Source organism: Callospermophilus lateralis, unplaced genomic scaffold (assembly GCF_048772815.1).
Source record: "Callospermophilus lateralis isolate mCalLat2 unplaced genomic scaffold, mCalLat2.hap1 Scaffold_74, whole genome shotgun sequence".
NCBI classification, from domain to species: domain Eukaryota; kingdom Metazoa; phylum Chordata; class Mammalia; order Rodentia; family Sciuridae; genus Callospermophilus; species Callospermophilus lateralis.
In genome coordinates, this window is record NW_027515420.1 from 8511360 (window position 1) to 8516947 (window position 5588).

The 5588-nt window shown below is 45.8% G+C and overlaps 1 pseudogene; it reads right to left on the bottom strand.

Moving 5' to 3' along the window:
- Positions 1 to 656: 656 nt before the first annotated feature.
- On the bottom strand, positions 657 to 2223 carry LOC143389941 (forkhead box protein N3 pseudogene; annotated as a pseudogene).
- Positions 2224 to 5588: the final 3365 nt, after the last annotated feature.

Consider the following 5588-nt stretch of genomic DNA (forward strand, 5'->3'; position numbering starts at 1 on the left):
GGGACATATTCTTAGCTACAAAATAGAGTAATCACCAATGTGACTACAGTTTACCCCACTTCTTGGTCACTGACACCTGACGTGTCTCAACAGTCCGGTGCTCAGCTTGTAAGACATCACCAGGCCTCAAGGATCGGAGCACAGAGGCCCGTGCTTGCTGTATGGCAATGCCCAGGGCACTCCTTGCCCAATGGGAAGCTGGGTGCACAGGCCTGGGTCTGTGTCTAAGGGGAAGCGGGGTTCTTCCTTTTCTCCCATTACTGTATGTGCCTCTCCATTCAGTGAACCCAAATGGAAGGACATTCTTTTTAAACCTCAGGGTTGGGCCTGAATGATTACTTTGCACACGTGCCTTCTTGGTGCCAAATGTGTACTCCAAATGTGGCATTAACGTTGACATCCCTGTGGGTTCAAGCCACGTGTTTCTGACAAGCTGCAGGAAGCAATGGTAATTTTGGCTTTTTCTTGGTTTTGTCGTCGGATAATGAAAAGCTTTTGTAAAACAGCTGAGTGTCAATATGAGTTCTATGGCTTCAATCTCCTTTAAAAATAAAATTCTTAAGGGTCCAAAACAAAGGAGAGGGGGGCAAATTAAAAAAAAAGAAAAAAAAGAAAAAAAAAGAAAAGAAAGAAAATCAAACCAAAAGAAAAAAAAATTGCTGATATTGCCACAAATCATTAGAAATCTCCTGACATGCTGAAACCAAATGGCCATAAGTTCAAAACAAATCAATGACTTGTTTTCAATTTTTTGTGGTTTCCTTCTGCTCCTTCTGCCCCTTTGCCGTCCGATTGGTGATGTTATTCAAACACGACCGAATCCCTGCCAAGTGCAGGACCCGGCTGCCTCTTTCAACTCCTCATCGTCGCTCTCGGGGGGCTTTTCCGTGCGTCTCTTTTTGAGGGGCAGCGTGTCGCTGGGGACCTTCCTGGCCTTGGCGAAGTGCTGGCGCTTCTTGTGCTGGGATGCGTACCCGCTGTCTCCCAGGGCATCCTTGGCCTCCTTCTGGCTGGGCTTCCTGTCGTCCTCCTCCGTTTCGCTGTGGCTCTCGTGGCTCTGGAAGCTGCCCTCACTGCCCTCGCTGCCCTCCTGGCTCCCCTTGGTGGCAAACTCGTAGTGGTCGTCCGCCGAGGAGGAGGAGGAGGAGGAGACGGAGTCGCTGGTGGGCGAGGTGCTCTGGGCATTGGAGGACTTGGCACTGCTATAGTTGTGATCCTCCTTGGGGTCTCCGCTGACCACGGGGGAGCCGCACGACAGCTCACTCTCAGTCCGCATCCGGCAACTGGTGATGCCGTTCCTCATGGCTGCCGTCATTCCAATGGGAGTGATTGGCAATGGCCGCACGCCAGGAAACAGCCCTCGACTCAGAACCCGTGCTCCGTTTTGTATCACTCCTGGAGAAACTTGCAGAAGGGCTCCGTTTCTCTTGAAGAAGGTACTGCCCGGCCAGATGGGTGGACCTGATGGGCTTTGATATGCCTGAGGAGAGGTGGGAGGTGGGTGGTAAGGTGTCTTTTTCAAAGCCTGAATTAGATTTTGTCTATACTCTGGGTCTATGCACCATAACGACCCTTTCCCAATACTCTGACTCCTCTTTGTCCACTTTCTTAAAACACTTATTCAATGACAAATTATGTCTCACTGAGTTTTTCCACCCAGTAGGTGCATTCGCAAAATATGGAAAATGTTCCAAGATCCAGTTGTAGATATCCTTCACTGGCAGGCGCTTGGTTGGAGAGTCCTCGATGGACATAAATATGAGGCAGCTAAAAGAGTAGGGGGGCTTGCAGTTGGGGTTCTGCCTGGCATCATAGGGCATGTCAGAGTGCGCTGGGGATGGAGGGGTGTCGTCGTCCAGGTCCTGTACGGGGCTGACACTCCTGAGGACCGACTCCCCAAAGCTCTTCAGCAAGTTCTTGCTCTCATGCAGCCAGTTCAGGTTGGTCAGCTCTTCATCTTCCATGGTCCCCTCTTCTAATCTGATGTCAGGCAGAGAAAAGTCGAGGTCATCGTCTTCCTGAAGGGCCTTGGAGAAACCACTGCCCCGGTAACACTGACTCAGTCCACTGGACACACTAATTCCTGAGCTTTCTGGCTTCTTACTGGCAGGCATGACTGGACCCATTTACGTGAAGGCTCCTGGCCGGAGCGGGGCACGGGGGCGCGGGGGCGCCGCTGCCCTTCAGCGGAGCCGACAACCTTTCGCGGGCGCCCAGCGGGCATCGCTTGGTGGCCCCGCTAAGATCGCGCGGGCGCGGCGCGGCGAGCCCGGGGCGGCGGGCGGCGGGGGGCGGCCGCGGGTGCGGGCGGCAGGGGCGCGGGGGTCGCGGCGCGGCATGGGACCTGCGGCGTCCGCCTGGCGCGCCGCGCGTCTTCCCGCTGGCCCCGCCGCTCTCCCCGCCCCGTCCGGCCTCCCGCTCGCCTCCGCCGCGGCGCGTCGGGCGGGGGCGCGCCAAGCGGCCTCATCCTCCTTGATATAGTTTTATGCTTGAGATGATGCTGAAGGTGGGCCATCTACTTAGTAACTTTTTGTGCTCTTCACTTAAATTTTCTGATTCAGAGTTCTTTTCAACAAAATGGAACTAATATATGCAGTACAGAGATATTATGATCATCAAATTAGAAAATAAATGGAAAATTTTAGTTGGCATATTTCAGTTGTAAGAAAATAAACCCGAGCCTGACTACCTTAAATAAGAAAGGGAAATTACAACTAGGGGGTGAAGCTGTCTCATGGAATTCAAGGACAGGAAATCTCCCAGGTTTGGGGAACAGCTGGAACTAGGAACTTCAACACCACCAGAATTCTCTCCATGTTCTTTGAGCCTAATTGCCTTTCCATGGGTATTGCATTCGTTTCTCCCCTTTTTATGCAAAAATGTTACTTCTGTTTCTCTGGTACATGTTCAGAAAACATGGTAACTAATGTATACAGATTTTTATTATATCTCCCCTGGATATTGGAGCCCTAAGGATTTTTTTTCAGTCTAAAAAATAGGAACAAAGGAATCTGTTTTGATTTTTATGCAAACCTGCATCAACCAACTATGAGCAGGGGTCAGAACAATGCTGCAAACTTGTGCTTTCCCTATGGTTGCTATGAGGCTGACTGATGGCGGGAATAAGGAAGATGTGGATTATTTCTCAACAAAGCACAGATTTGTGCAGATGAAACAAAATATGACTAGATAGACAATGGTGGACCATATCAATGGACGATATTGATATGATCATAGTGAAAATAATTGCTTATTATAACAGAATACAATATAATCTTTATCTTCTAGGCCCTGAACTTTCCTGGATTATTTTCTTTTTCATCTCAAAGTAAAGGAACCTCCCCAAAGCTTTCTTTTTTTCTATTTTATGTTTCATTGTGGAGTTTCAAAACTGACATTCCCTGCTATTGAATTGACTGTTCCCACAATTCCTCTCTCTCTCTCTCACACACACACACACATTCCCCCCAAACACACATGTGTACCCCCAGACACTTTTCTGTATTCTATTCTGATTAAAAGGCTCCTTTTCACATCTGTTGACCACTGGCTAGGGGTGCCCTTGGAGCTCCTCCTTGCTAAGAACTGCCAAATTATCCATAAGGGTAATAAGATTATGCTGCCTCACTGGCCAGCAGGGGATCCCAAGAATTGTGCTGTTTGCTTCCTTAATTAAAAATTTAAATAAATTGTAGATATTAAGTGTAAGTCTGAAGAAATAAGTATAAATTCAAGGTATTTTTGCATAGAAGGTCTTAATTAAACCTATCATTTCTTAAGTACACTAAGCTCATTCCCTCCTGTAAGCCCTTGGAATCTGTGTGGATTTCGACTGGCATACTCTCCCCTGAAGTTGGGCACAGCTCCCTCCCTCAGGCCCTCAGGTCTGTGCTCCATTCTTATACTTAGGGAGCACTTCTTGCCCGTCCTGTTGTTTTTTCTTTATGGGACTTCCCCTGTAGAATATAAATTCTATCAGGGCCATGTAGTCTGTTTAATCATTATAACCCCAGCATTTAGGACAAGTCTAGACACATAGTAACATTCAAAACATTTTTTTTAAAAAAATGTAAAAATAAATTTGAGTTTTTCAGAAACAATGTAAAAAATCCTGATGATATAGACAAATGACTTGATCTCAAATAGGTTTTGCAATAGGTGTCATATCATGTTTAAGAACTGAAAGAGAGCAACCCCTGATAATGCACCATTTTCCTTTGACACAGCACGTGCAATAAAAGCTAGTTTAATGGAACCTCACTGGGACTCTCTAGTAAGTGTGCATAGGAATTGGATTGGTATGTGGGCCTTTGAGTCACAGAAATCTGTGTCCCAAGCGGAGGCCCCATCAAGAGCAGGACAATGACCAGTTACCTAACTTATCTGTTGATTTTCTGAAATGGGAGTTATAATATCTATATCAGAGATGAGTTGCAAGTCCTAACTAAACTGGAAGATGTAAAGTGGTTAACCCAGAAAATGGTCTAAGAAAGGACTTCAAAATTATAAACTGTTACTACTATCCCAGGGATGGACTAGAGACCCAAGACTGCTTGCTTTCTCAATGAGTTCTAAGATGGATGTGATAGGCCTCAGAAAAAAGTAGAGGCCAAGTCACTCATATATTTTGCTTGGCAAGAAAATAGGAGAGGACAGAAAAAGTTCCTTCTAACCTAGTCATGACCAGGAAAGTACAATGGGATAAAACATTTGTCATGTTATCTCAAAGGCCAAGATGAACATGTCTCCTATTTTGGATTGTTTACAGTTTGCCTATACAGGGACTTTATGCAAATTAGAAAAGGATACTTTCTCTAGGAAAGTAATTAGAAAAATCTTATCTTACAGTGGGACCACTTTAAGGAACAGGGAGCAAAGTCTCATAGCTTGACAAGCAGAGTCTAAATTTCAGCCCAGGGATGCCTTGTGTGATGTGCAATCCTGGAGCCTTGCTCAGAGCTGGCATTGATTGCCCCATGGACCCAGCCTATAAGATACAGTGCCATATTCCAGAAAGCCATTTACTTAAGTGCTTCTGAAAGGTTAGGGTATGGCAGGAAAATATAGAAACAAAAATTGTGAGGTTATTCCTCCGCCAATCTTGTTTTCAACAGTTTCTTCTTAGATGGAGGCTCCAGAATTTGTTATGGAGAGAAGCTGCACTTTGTTTCAACAGATAGTTTTTTCCTCGAAACCTGCAGAGAACAAAACCTTTCCTTCCTCTCAGATTATGCAGACCTATATTTATTCTGCATTATTTCTTCTTCCATACAAAAGGGGAGGCCTTGGTTGGGATATGGTGTTTACCTTCTGGATGCTTTTTGATTTTCTTGTAATCATTTCTACCTTCCCTAGATCTGCACCTGTAGGTTAAGGGAGTGATTTAGGAGCACAGAAATTTGAGTTCCACTTTAGCTATTCAGCCAGGAAATTTTAACTAAATTGGGATAAGAAGAGCTTCTGCTTCTGCATATCTGCTACCACTTTTTGATGTCTTTGGGGAATTTGGCAAAGATCTTGTCTAATTTTCTGCAACTCAGGTTTGTGATGATGTGTAATGTTTCTGCTTCTGCTCAGCAAACTTTATG